At 37.1% G+C, this 12,415-nt stretch overlaps 1 long non-coding RNA gene across 1 annotated transcript; it reads right to left on the reverse strand.

The window, feature by feature from the left end:
* Positions 1-6,541: 6,541 nt before the first annotated feature.
* Positions 6,542-11,999, reverse strand: LOC309478552. Its single transcript, XR_014199028.1, has 3 exons — positions 11,689-11,999; positions 7,151-7,227; positions 6,542-6,711 (listed from the first exon to the last, which is right to left on the reverse strand). It is a non-coding gene; the product is annotated as an uncharacterized lncRNA (long non-coding RNA).
* Positions 12,000-12,415: the final 416 nt, after the last annotated feature.

Consider the following 12,415-nt stretch of genomic DNA (forward strand, 5'->3'; position numbering starts at 1 on the left):
CTAACTCTTTCCATTTTAAAAGCATTTCATTCTAGCTTCATGCATCATTTTTATCAACACTTGGATGTGGGTAAGTTTCATTCAAAAGAAGCAACATTTTAAACAAAAAAGCGATTTTTGTCAAAGACTATGACCGGATCGGATTCAGAAGGATGATCAAACATATAGATAGTAGATCGAGTCCATCAACATCCCCATAGCTTCACAGTCGTTAAACCGTCCTCGGTCGACATTTAATTCGGTAACGAGGCAGTTTTGATTTATATGCTGTCTGATGATTGCGTTGTTTCCATAGACTGTAAAAAATTTTTGTTTCACATTTACGTAAGAAATCTTCTGTCACTTGTTTCTGCTTCTTCTTCACCTGTGTTTTGATCTGGAGATTCTGTACTCTTTCAGAAAATGCGTAATAGCGCCCCCGGCCCCTACCGTATAACAGTGAAAACGAAAATTCAGATAATGGCGTGGGAAAATAAGTAAATTCCTATGTACACAACCTGTGGACTAGAGACAAAAATTAAGATACTCAGAACTAGGAACATATCTGTTTTCTTTAATAAATCAATATTTTCATAGCTCGGTCAAAATACTGAGTAGGCTACAAGTATAGGCCAAGTATAGTCAAGTGTACTTTTGCAATTTTGAGTGTATTTCAGAGAAGTACATGCTGTACAAAGTAGACTGAAAGTATGCTTTCTTATTTTTTGTTTAAAAGAAGTATAGAACACTTGAATAAACTTTTTCGTAAGGGTCTGGCAATCCCTACAACCCTCTGAAGATTCAATCGGTCGCTCATTGTCCTTTAAATTAGCCTTTTTGTCTCAGTAGTTCAAATCATGACACTATAGTTTTTCACATAGCCAGGCTTGCGTATTTTGTGTGAACTCGTTCTTGCTGAGGTCAAGGAGCTTTTGACAATAATACTGATTAGAACAGCCGGACGGAACTATAGCACTTTTATTAAATAACAGGGTTCTGATTAGCTAATTAGGCTTCTAAGAGGTAAAAGGGGGCCAACGTTTCTGCAAAGTGCTGTACAGCACCACTCGTGCTTGGTAACATTTGGCTCATTATAGGGAATTAAAAACAGGCACAGCTGTGGTCAGCTTGTCTTATTGTCATTTCGCACACAGCGAGATGGCTTGGTTATTATAAGCCCAAATTTGATCATGTTTTTTAGGTGGGTAATATATTCCATAATAATTTTCGTTGATGCTGATGGTCCCTTTTTATGGTTTAGGTTTAGTCTTGGTCATATTACACTGTAAATCATATGCACTGCATATCGCATGCAAGTGTCACGCTCCAGGCTGTTGTTGGCAGTAATATCAGATAATGTGGACCTCTAACTTCAGTGATGAAAATTACCTCAGAGGCGTGAGATTTATGTCTTTTAGTTTTATTTTTTCACTTCATATCAGTAAACTAAAGAACGAGAATGAAAAGTGAGCAGAGGTGTGATAAAAATGTATGCTTGACCCCCTCCCCCCTCCCCATTTTTAATGCTCTCGGAGGTTGACATAAACAATCTATGCGTTCCCCTTTCAGGTTGTTGTTCACACATTTAAAAGTGCAACTCACTCTAATTTACTGTGAAATGTGAAAATCACAAGTAGTTTGACCAGTCAAGGGCACGCTGTTCAGAGAGTGTGTGTAGTAGGCAGGCGAGATGCATGGATAATGGATCGTACAAAGGTTTCCGAAAGTCACATAGCATGTAAAAGAAAAAAGCATAGGGCTGCCATGTTCCATATGTCACTTTGATCAAGACTAGCAGGCCCTTTAAATGAATGGCATGTTGTGGAAACTGATTCTAACTGACAAGACAATAAAGCACATAATGTGAAGAGAGGTGTGTGTGTGTTTACTTGTGCCAGCTGGTTATTGCGATGATTTATTTGAGGGAAAACAACACTAAGGCTTAACTTAACCTGTCAGGTATAGCAGGATGTGTCGCGGGAGACACTTATCAGACGACAGATTACATTCGGGAAGCTAGTCATATCCTGCAGGACAAACAGATTGTTCATTTAGCTAAACAAAGTAGGCTTGTGAACACCCTTTAAGCTTATTAAGAATGCGGATGCTCTTAGGCATCTACAAACACAATTTCACAGTCAAGCTGGTCGTACACACTTTCCAGCATTATGACCCTTAGACAATATGACTCTTTTTAAATGTGGTGGCCAGAAACTGTAGCTCTCGCGATGCAAATTAAGTATAAATTAAAATGGTATGATTCAAATTTTTTATTTTAGGTGAAAAATCTCTGGTGTGTGTCTCTGGTGTGTGTCATTATGTTATCAGTATTAGTAGCCAAGTATTAAGGGTTAATAGAATAAGAGGTTATGGTTAATAGTAAGTTGATATACTTGCAAAGTTATACTAAGTTATGTCTGTTGGGGGACCATCAAATTAAAGAGTTAGCAAATATTCAGTAGACAGTCTACTACTCTACTAATACTCTAATAACTGTAGTTGACATTGGTGCAATGGTTCCTTATAGTCAACAGAATGTCTAAAGGGGACCATCAAAATAAAGTGTTACTGATTTAAGTCTACAAAGCCTTAATGCATTAAATGTGAGCAATTCTATTTTGATAATTCATATAAATGTAATGTAATGTATAATAAAAATAGCTTTAGAATTAATAATAATATACACAACCTTTTAAAATCTTGGGGCCAGTCACATTTATTTTGAAGAAGAAATTAATGTTTTTGTTAGATGCATTAAATTGATCAAACGTGTCAAAAGATTTCTGTTCAAATTAAAGCTGTTGTTTTGAAATATATTCATCAAAGAATCCTGAAATAAATGTATCACAGTTTCCACATGTTAAGCAGCACAACTGATTTCAATGCTTTGATACCACCTGGGACAAGAGAATATATATATTTTAACATCCAAACATTGACACGCTTGACATTTAAATGATTAGAAAACACTTATATATTCAACGTTGCCCTACAGTGAGAATGACAAAGCTGAGTCTGCAAATCCAGAACTGCTGGCCTAAAACATAATTAAAATCCAAGTTTCCTTTTGTGTTGAAGCCCCTGTGGGAATCCATATCAGTATGAGAAGTTCCCTTTCTAAGTAGCTCAGATAAATACTATTATCATTGCAAAAGGGGCTGAGTCACATTCTCCATGCTAGTTAGAGATGAAGATACACTCTGTAATTTTCAAATTAATCCAGGCGGCTGACGACCGAGCTGCTTTCGGATGATGCTGAATTTAAACTGAACTACATTCATTGTGGCCGTCCTTCGGGAGTCCACTAATATTCCTGCATGCAAATGCATGAACCTTCCACAAGGTCAACACGAGAGCTATACAGCCATTGTGGGCTGTGAATGATACTGAAATATGATTTTCAGTATACAGATGCAAAGTAGACAAAAGTTTGAAGAAAGATACGCTGTAGTCAGTGAGAGTGCAGCAAGTTTACTTTTCGCCAGAGGAGCCTGCTTGTCGGCGCTGATAATGAATGCTACATTCTGCTTGTTATTGTCAGCAGAAAGTGGCATCGGTTTGGCATTAAGAGACTGGCTGGGAGTGGCACCTGGCGCTTCCTGGGAGGTAGATGAAAGGATAATAAGGGCCAGCCGTGAAGGTGATGTACCTGCGAGAAATTGTTGTTTGGTGTGATGCATTTAATAGCTCATAAAAACACCTACAGATTCACTTGTACACACAAGCATGTGTTAATTAACACCTGTCTCTGACTCCTGAGATAAAAAATAAGGCAAATTCACCTGGCTGTAAGGTTTCCCATCAAATGAGGAAAAATGAATAAGAACGCTCCTTATGTAATTATGTAAAAATACTTGCAAATCTGAGCTTTCACAATCTTCACACTCCACATGCAGATATACAGTTGCAAGAACATGTTAATGAATTCTTCCATTTCTGCATTAATTGGCCATAAAATTTGAAACATCAAAACTTCGACCCGCAGGGCCTGGACAGCTTGCTTTTCTCGACGGTGCAATAAATCCCTAAGGTTTTCAGGAGATTTGACATGGAGAATAACGCCATCTGTTTGCAAATGGAAGCTCAGCAGAAGTTGGGTGATGCATTGGACAATCAGCAGTTTTATAAAGAGGAATGGTGAAAAAAATCAGACGGTTGCGCAGAGGTTCACATACTTTTTCTGTTAAATGAAAAAGTGTTCCTAAATGTTTAGGTAACACTTTATTTTAAGGTGCCGTAGTTACACGTTATTACTGCTTACTATAGTAATAACAGTAAATGATGCATAATTACAAGTAATTAACCCTAAACCAAACCTTAACCGTAACCCTATAGTAGGTACATAGTTAATTACTATTACTCATTACTTATTTGCGTAAGTACAATGTAACTACATCACCTTAAAATAAAGTGTAACCAATGTTTACACTGTATATTTAATACAGGCATGAAAATGCATCCTTATTTGTGTGAATTTTTGTAAGCAGATTGTGTTGTGACTTAACTTAAGCTCAGATCAAAAAGTATTACCTATTTATACAGAAACTTATTGTAAATCCATAGGTTCACATGTTCTTTTTTGCAACAAGCAATGCATAATATTTACCTTTGAAAAGAGTCATGTGTATTGTATTTTCGCTTTGTCACTCAATCAGCCTCCTTTTCCTCTCCTTGTCTGCTTGTCAGTCACACCTGAATCTGTCCTTCACAAAGCCCCCGTTCTATCTCCACCTCCCCATCTTCTCTGCATGCTTGCTCCTGTAGGTTGGCTAATGGAAAGCATGTTGGTTGTGGTTAAATCTCCGTAGGTGGCAGGATTAAGGGATGCAGCAAACGGCTCAGCAGCCACCTCACAATACCGACATACAAACCTGCTCTGCTATTCAATTCAAGATGAAATTTAGATAGCCGTGTGCCAGTTTCATTTCCTGGTGGGTTCTTGCTGCGTCTGATGCTGGACGTCCTTGCAACTTTTACACATTCTATCCACCTCCCGTCCCGTTTGAGCATGTAATCTGTGAGCTCCTGGAGAGAATCCTCCAGACACAATTTGCACAAATCTAACAAATCTTTTTGATATCTAGATGTGTTATGTTTTCACTGGAGCACTCCTTAGTGTATTTTGAGTATGTAATAATTGACTCTTGCCTACAGCCTGAGACGCTGGGATAGGCTCCAGCACCCCGCGACCAAGTGCTTTGGAAAATGGATGGAGGAAATTATAGATGACAAACCAATGTATTGCTCTGAAAATGAATGCACATCCAAGTAACTGTAAAATGTAACAATGACAAATATAAACACTGACAAAATGAAATTGTGAACTGATAAAATTACATTAAACACGTCTATGATTTACCAGATCCATTTGGATGAACTGGACTTCAGGGTGCACAGGATTTTGAAGGAGACCATTTTAAAGAGTTTTTTATTAGTCAGATGTTAGTGTTGCATGCGCAATACAATGTGAAATAAAAAAAATCTCTGTATAGCACTTGAGTGTTTAAAGTCGGCATGAAACAGAAGTTGCAATATTATTTTCTTCTCAACCAAGAAATATTGGGCAGACTTGATTTTGTACGTTAAAGATCACAAGGGAACATGACGAAAAAAAGATGTGCAGTGCACATATAAATCATTTATAATAAATACTGCAAAAAAATTACAATAAAAAATCAGTTTAATTTTATGGTGACCGTGGCTGAGTCCCAATTCGCCTACTTATACTACGACCTAAAAGTATGTACTTTTTTTGTGATGAAAAAGTACATACTTTTGAGTGTGTAGCAAAAGAGTATGCACGTTCTGGGACATACTTCGATGACGTCATGCAACGTAAACGGGAACGTGGTTGCCTAGTTACGCACACCGCGACTGTTAACAAAACATTTTACATTTCATTCATTCTTATATATCCAATATAATTTTATTTACTATTCCCATCTTTTTTTCCACAATACATTTACAATGTGTTTTACCAAATTGAGGAGTGAAGCGGGGCGTCGTCGTAGATCAACCAAACGCAGGTCGTTTGTGAGGCGGCTGGTTCGGACGTTCATGTGCAAATGTGTGTAACGAAAGCTACTTATTTTCTGAGTTAAAATATTTAAAGTTTATAGTGTAACTATTGTTTAACGTATTTTATAATTAATCTTATACTTATGTATAATACTTAAAAATACACTCTAAAAACTCCTGGGTCAAAAATAACCCATAATGGGTTATTTTTGACCCAACTCCTGGGTTAAAAAGGGACCAACTAATTTATGGGTTATTTCAACTCAGAAAATTGGGTTATGCTTTTTGACCCAAATTATGGGTTAAATACCTGACCCAAATATTGGGTTTAAAAAACCCAACATCTGGGTAGAAATAACCCAAAAATTAGTTGATCATTTTTTAACCCAGGAGTTGGGTCAAAAATAACCTAACTTGGGTCACTATCCCAGTATGCCTTATTTCAGAAAATAAAACTTTGTTTTACATTATATTACACACTTCAAGCACTTTTACATTTTTATTGCATTAAATAAAAATCTATAAGAAAAAACACACACTTGGACATGTTTATTTTCATATTTATTTTAGGTCACACTGTAATAACAATATTAGAAATAAAAAATAGAAAAATAAACAACAATTCTCAGAAGAGCCTCAGGAATTTAAGCCAACTTTGGGGACAAGATTTTTGATAGTGTCCTCATCAAAGAGAAGAAATGCCTCCTCATCTATCTGAAAGACAGAAAACAAGACAACATGAGTATTGTTAATAAGTCGAGACAATTGTGAACCACTCACCAGACACTCTTTCATTATCAAGCTAACAAATAATCACTTTTAAGGTAATGCAGTGGCTTTTTATTTATTTATTTTTTTTTTTTACATGGCCCAAATTGCTAGTTAACTAATGTGGTTCTTTTGCAGCATTAACATTACCCATTTTGTGTGAATGACATATTTTCTTTCTTTAAAAAGTGTAATGACAGCCCATTCTTATGCATAACAGCTTAAAGACAAGGCACAATAATATTTTAGGGTTGTACATACCCCACTGTCGAAGAAGTTGTGACTTTCACAAAATCTTGCACTGACACATTTAAGTCTTATAAAAAAATAAAAAAAATGTAGGTATAGAGAGATGATATAAGGGCAATAAGAGTAAAATGCTCACCTCTAAAATTCTCTGTCAGCTCAGACAGCTGCCACTCAGTTAGCTTATCAGCGACAAAACTGTCCATTCAAAATGACCTGGAGAGCAATATAGAGGTTAGCAACAATTTGAAGACTTGACCCGCTTCTTTAACTCTCACTACTTCAGCCAGTAGAGCACTGTATAATATGATAAGCACGGCACAGCTGGTAAACATAACTCAACTATTGTGTTGCCTCGTCGCTCTGTAGCCGCGGCTATGGGGCTCGCACACCGGACGAGAAGCGCCGCGTGACGCGTCGCGTCTAGGACAACTCGAGGTATCGCTCACCGGACGTGTATGGCGTTCCGATCGGCTCTTTAATATGACTTTGCAACATGCACTCGTCTCAATGAACGTGACGTCTGCGTCTGCCGAACGTGACGTCTGCGTCTGCCGAACGTCTCGTCTGCGTCTGCCACATCACTCGTTCGTGTGCCGGACGTGACGTCTGCGTCTGCCGAACGTCTCGTCTGCGTCTGCCACATCACTCGTTCGTGTGCCGAACGTGACGTCTGCGTCTGCCATAGTCTGCTGCAAGGGCGGTTTCCAGCACATTCCACACACTCATTCTTTATTATTTTTTCCCACTGATCTTCAGTTGTATTTTATTAGCAATTAAGTGATTTTACCTTGCTTATGTATAGCTTTTATTCCAAATGTTCATGTTAAAATATTTGTTTGCCATTGTTTCTTGTCAACATATCCTGATATTCATTCATGCACTGTAACTAAAAGAGATAATCGATCAGTTCATGTCCTGCTTGGACAGTAAAGAGTCATAAAACGGTGTGTCTATTTATTATTTGAATTTCTTAAACATTTCCAAAACTGTAAAAGGTTAGGTTATAAAAATAAAACATTCATAAATTATTTCATGAAAAACATTAGCCAACTGAACTCATTTATAGTTAGGTAAAAACGCAAATAATTATAATTCATTATTAATATGCAGGCTAGTCTAGGCTACATATTTAGAAGACGCTTTTATCCTAAATGGGAACAAAGCAATTCGTCAAATGTCAGTCATAATATAAGATTATCACATATAAACACAAGATTTTGACGCATATCCAGTGTTTGTGCGAAGTGTGGAGCGCGCTTGCTGCATGCCACGGAGGCGCGGGCGCGAACACTTTCCTATCAACAGTGGGAGCAACTTAAAATAGCCTGTAATGCTCTGTAAACTCACAATAACAAGAAAACATTGTGCTTTTGTAAAATAAAATAAAACAATCAGCCGCATGATCTCCGTGAACTGGAGCGCGTCTCAAAAATGAACTGAAACAGTGTAGGCCCTACTGCCTCACAGTCAGACTTGAGGAATATACTTGAAATGGCTACTTTTAAATGAACAAGTTCAAATCGAAAGTGTCTTTCTCTCTAAGGCGCATCCGCAGCGGAGGAGATATGTTTGCAGACACGAATAAAAAATAAAAAAACACTTTAAACAATTAAAATGCCTCTTTATTTTTTTCAGACACATTTATTATAATTAGCCTACTTTTGCTGGTGCTTTGCAGCAAGATTTATGCGTGCGCTTGAGCTATAGCCTACCATGCATGCACCCAGTATTTAATTAATATAAACGTGCGATTAGTCGACTAATTGCTTAAATAAATTACTACTAGTTGACTACAAAAATCTTTAGTCTATGGCAACTCTAATCAATACATTTATTTGACATTTTTTACTTATTATTTATTGGATAGTAATTATCCAGTTATTTACATTGCATTAGTTGAGTTAACATATATAGCCTAATTAGTAAATGAACGAAAAAAAGAGATTAAATTAATATGCTATGTATTTCTGCATTGTTTGTTCCTAAACGAAAAGGACTGTTTTAAAGGTGGCAATCCTTTATATGTGAAGATTATACTGTATCTTGAAGATTGTTGTATTGTAGGCTATCTTCTGTTATAAAGATGAAGATTGACATTTCGTTAATTGAAAATAATAAGCACATAATATTGTAAAAAATATATATATATATGTTCTGTTATGCGTTTTGACTACTTTTTGTATTTTGTATACCCTAATTTTATCTCTAGGTAATGAAGATATATAACTTTTTTTAAAGGGCCTCGTTTTTCCTGGACCCGCTACAATTGAGAATCACTTTAACCATGCACGCTAAGACAATTTAAAGTATTCCACTTAATACACAATACAATAATTAACAACGTATCGCTTGCTGTTCTAGTGAGGACGGGCCGAAAAAAAATATTCCTCCAATTTATACCCACCCCACCAAATACACCAAAATTCTCTCTCTACACAACTTTAATAGTTGGGAATGCATTGCTGTGCTATTTTCTACATCTCACAATCCATAGTATATTGTTTATACAATTGTTATTTCCCTGTCGACTGGTGATATAACGGATTGCACTTTATGGAGTTTTTATTGCACTTATATTGTAAGATTCTCTGATGTTATTTCGTTGTTATTTATAACAATGACAACAAATAAAGAAAAAATAAAGAACAAACAATATTTACAAGACGCTTTTATCGAAAAAAGGAACAAAGCAATTCGTCATATGTCAGTCATAATACAGGTTAGACAATAATAATACAGGGTTTTATTTGATAATCACAAATCAACACAAGATTTTGACGCATATCCAATGGTTTGTGCGGAGTGGAGCGCGCACTGCGTGGCACGGAGGCGCGGGCGCGAACACTTGTATTTTCCTATCAACAGTGGAAACAACTTAAAATGCTCATAATTTATGGTCATATAGAAAATAATAATAAATAATTTGCAACTACTTTTATTTGAGTAAACTCAAAATAACAAGAAAACGTTTTGATTTCGTGAAATAAAAGAAAACAATCAGGCGCGCTTTCATGATCTCCGTGAACTGGAGCGCATCTCAAAAATGAACTGAAACAAAATAAAGCTTGAAATGTCCAATTTTAAACGAACAAATTTGAATCGAAAGCAAATACTGTCTGATAATCCGCATGAACGGTGCATTTCTATCTAAAGGCGCATCCGCTTTACAGCGGAGATGGATATGTTTGCAGCCGACACTGATTAGAAAATACTAGTTTATTAATAAAAACAATTAAAATGCCTCGTTATTTTTTCAGACACATTTATTATCATTAGCCTATAAACCACCTATAGCCTAAATCAGCTCTCTGTATGTTTCCAGAGATGGCTCTTCTCATTCAGCCCTGCGGGAAAATAATTTGGCCTTAGAAAACCAGTAAAATCTAAAAAGAAAATCCATATTAATTTGTGAATATTTTAAATGTTTAATAAAGGGGCAAAACGTCATAAACAAAAAGTCAAATAATAGTTTACAAACTATTTAAAAAAAAAAGTTTACAGTCGTTTTTTTTTTCACCACAGGTGACTTATATATAAAAAATATAGCCTATTTTTCAATTCTATTCTTCTATTTAAAGGATCTACAGAAACAGTGTTTGCACGATCGAGTTGTCTGTTTTCTAGTTTACCAAAGTGCTGTAGCCTAGGCCTTTTAAAACTATAAAAAATTAAAAACACAATAACAACCCTAACAATAAGCTATAAAAATGCAATAGCCTATATCAAGTTTGTTTCTTCATATTTCTATCTTTGTAGGGGGCATTTGGCCCCCAAAATGTGGGTTAAACAACACACACACACACACACACACACACACACACACACACACACACACACACACACACACACACACACACACACACACACACAATATCCAATATATAAATCACAGACGCAGACGTCACGTTATAAGACAGACGCAAGTGTCACGTTCATTGAGACGAGTGCATGTTGCACAGTCATATTAAAGAACCGATCGCAACCGCTGGCACACTGCACTGAGCTGTGCTGAGTCGAGTGTTAAATACGTGTTAAATACGTGTTAGAGAAAAAAAAAAATAATAACTTCACTGCCACACGTGAATGACGCGTGACGTCTGACTCGACACTTCACTGCCACGCGTGATTTACGTGACGTCAGCGTGACGTCTGCGTGACGTCTGCGTCTTAAAATGAATGGAATAAATAGCAGAAAAAAAAAAAAAATAAGACGTTGAGTGAGACGTTCATTGAGACGAGTGCATGTAGCAAAGTCATAATAAAGAGCCGATCGGAACGCCATAGACGTGCACTCTCTCAAGGGGCTCGCACACCGGACGCGAAGCGCTGCGCCGCGTCTTTAAAATTCGAACACATTATTCTCTATGAGTGTAACGGACACACACACACACACACACACACCGGCGGTCTGTCCGCGGCACCCAGCAACGGCTCAGGACCGTGTTCAAAATCGCGTCCGGTGTGCGATAACGTTACCTCGAGTTGTCCTAGACCTAGATGTTGTCGTGATAGCCGCGGCTACATGCCAACCACAGAATTACCACGGCTAACGCTAGTCTCAACGTAGCAACGTGTTTATTTATTTTTTTTTTTTAGCAAATGGTGCTAAACTAGCAACAGGGACATGGACACAGAAAAGTTAACATTACATCAACACTGAAAATACTCTCTTACCTTGAATATAGATGAAGTTGCACCGATGAAGCACAGGCCAAAACGGATCGAGCGCGAAGCGACGGTTATTTCAAACGACTGTTGTGAGAAAATTCCAGAACAACTGCGAGAGAGAGAGAAAGCCAACCCTATAACCCAGAACATGGGTTACTCTTTGAAAAATAACCCAGAAACCCAAACAACCCATAAATTGGGTCAAAATATTAGCCCTATAACCCAGAAAATGGTTACTCTCTGAAAAAATAACCCATAATTTTAACCCAACACAAATAACCCAGAAAATGGGTTGAAGAAATAACCCAGGATTTTTTAGAGTGTACCCCGATGAAAATGAACCATGCTTGTAGTAACCATGTTTCTTTGGTTGGACTGATAAAGTTAACATTTGTATAGCCACAGTATTACTACAAATAAGTCAGACAGAAACATCAAAAGAAATACATAAAAAAGACACTTGCATGACACTGTACTAGAGCCTTTTATTTATTGTTTTGTAGCCTGCAATGAGGCGCTCAGTATCTTCATCGGACCCTACAAGATAAACACGGTACTTTTTTGGCACAACATAAACTCATTAATATTACGAGACAATAAAATATAACTTTAATTAGGGTTAAACATTTGAATTCTTACACTTAAAAACTGAGGGCGCATCTCCGCTGCTACATCCGACTGCCATGTCTACATCACCGCAAAGCTCCTCCCTCCCGCACGCAATGGGTTGTGG

The sequence above is a fragment of the Leuciscus leuciscus genome, assembly GCF_965113295.1.
Source record: "Leuciscus leuciscus genome assembly, chromosome: 16".
NCBI classification, from domain to species: domain Eukaryota; kingdom Metazoa; phylum Chordata; class Actinopteri; order Cypriniformes; family Leuciscidae; genus Leuciscus; species Leuciscus leuciscus.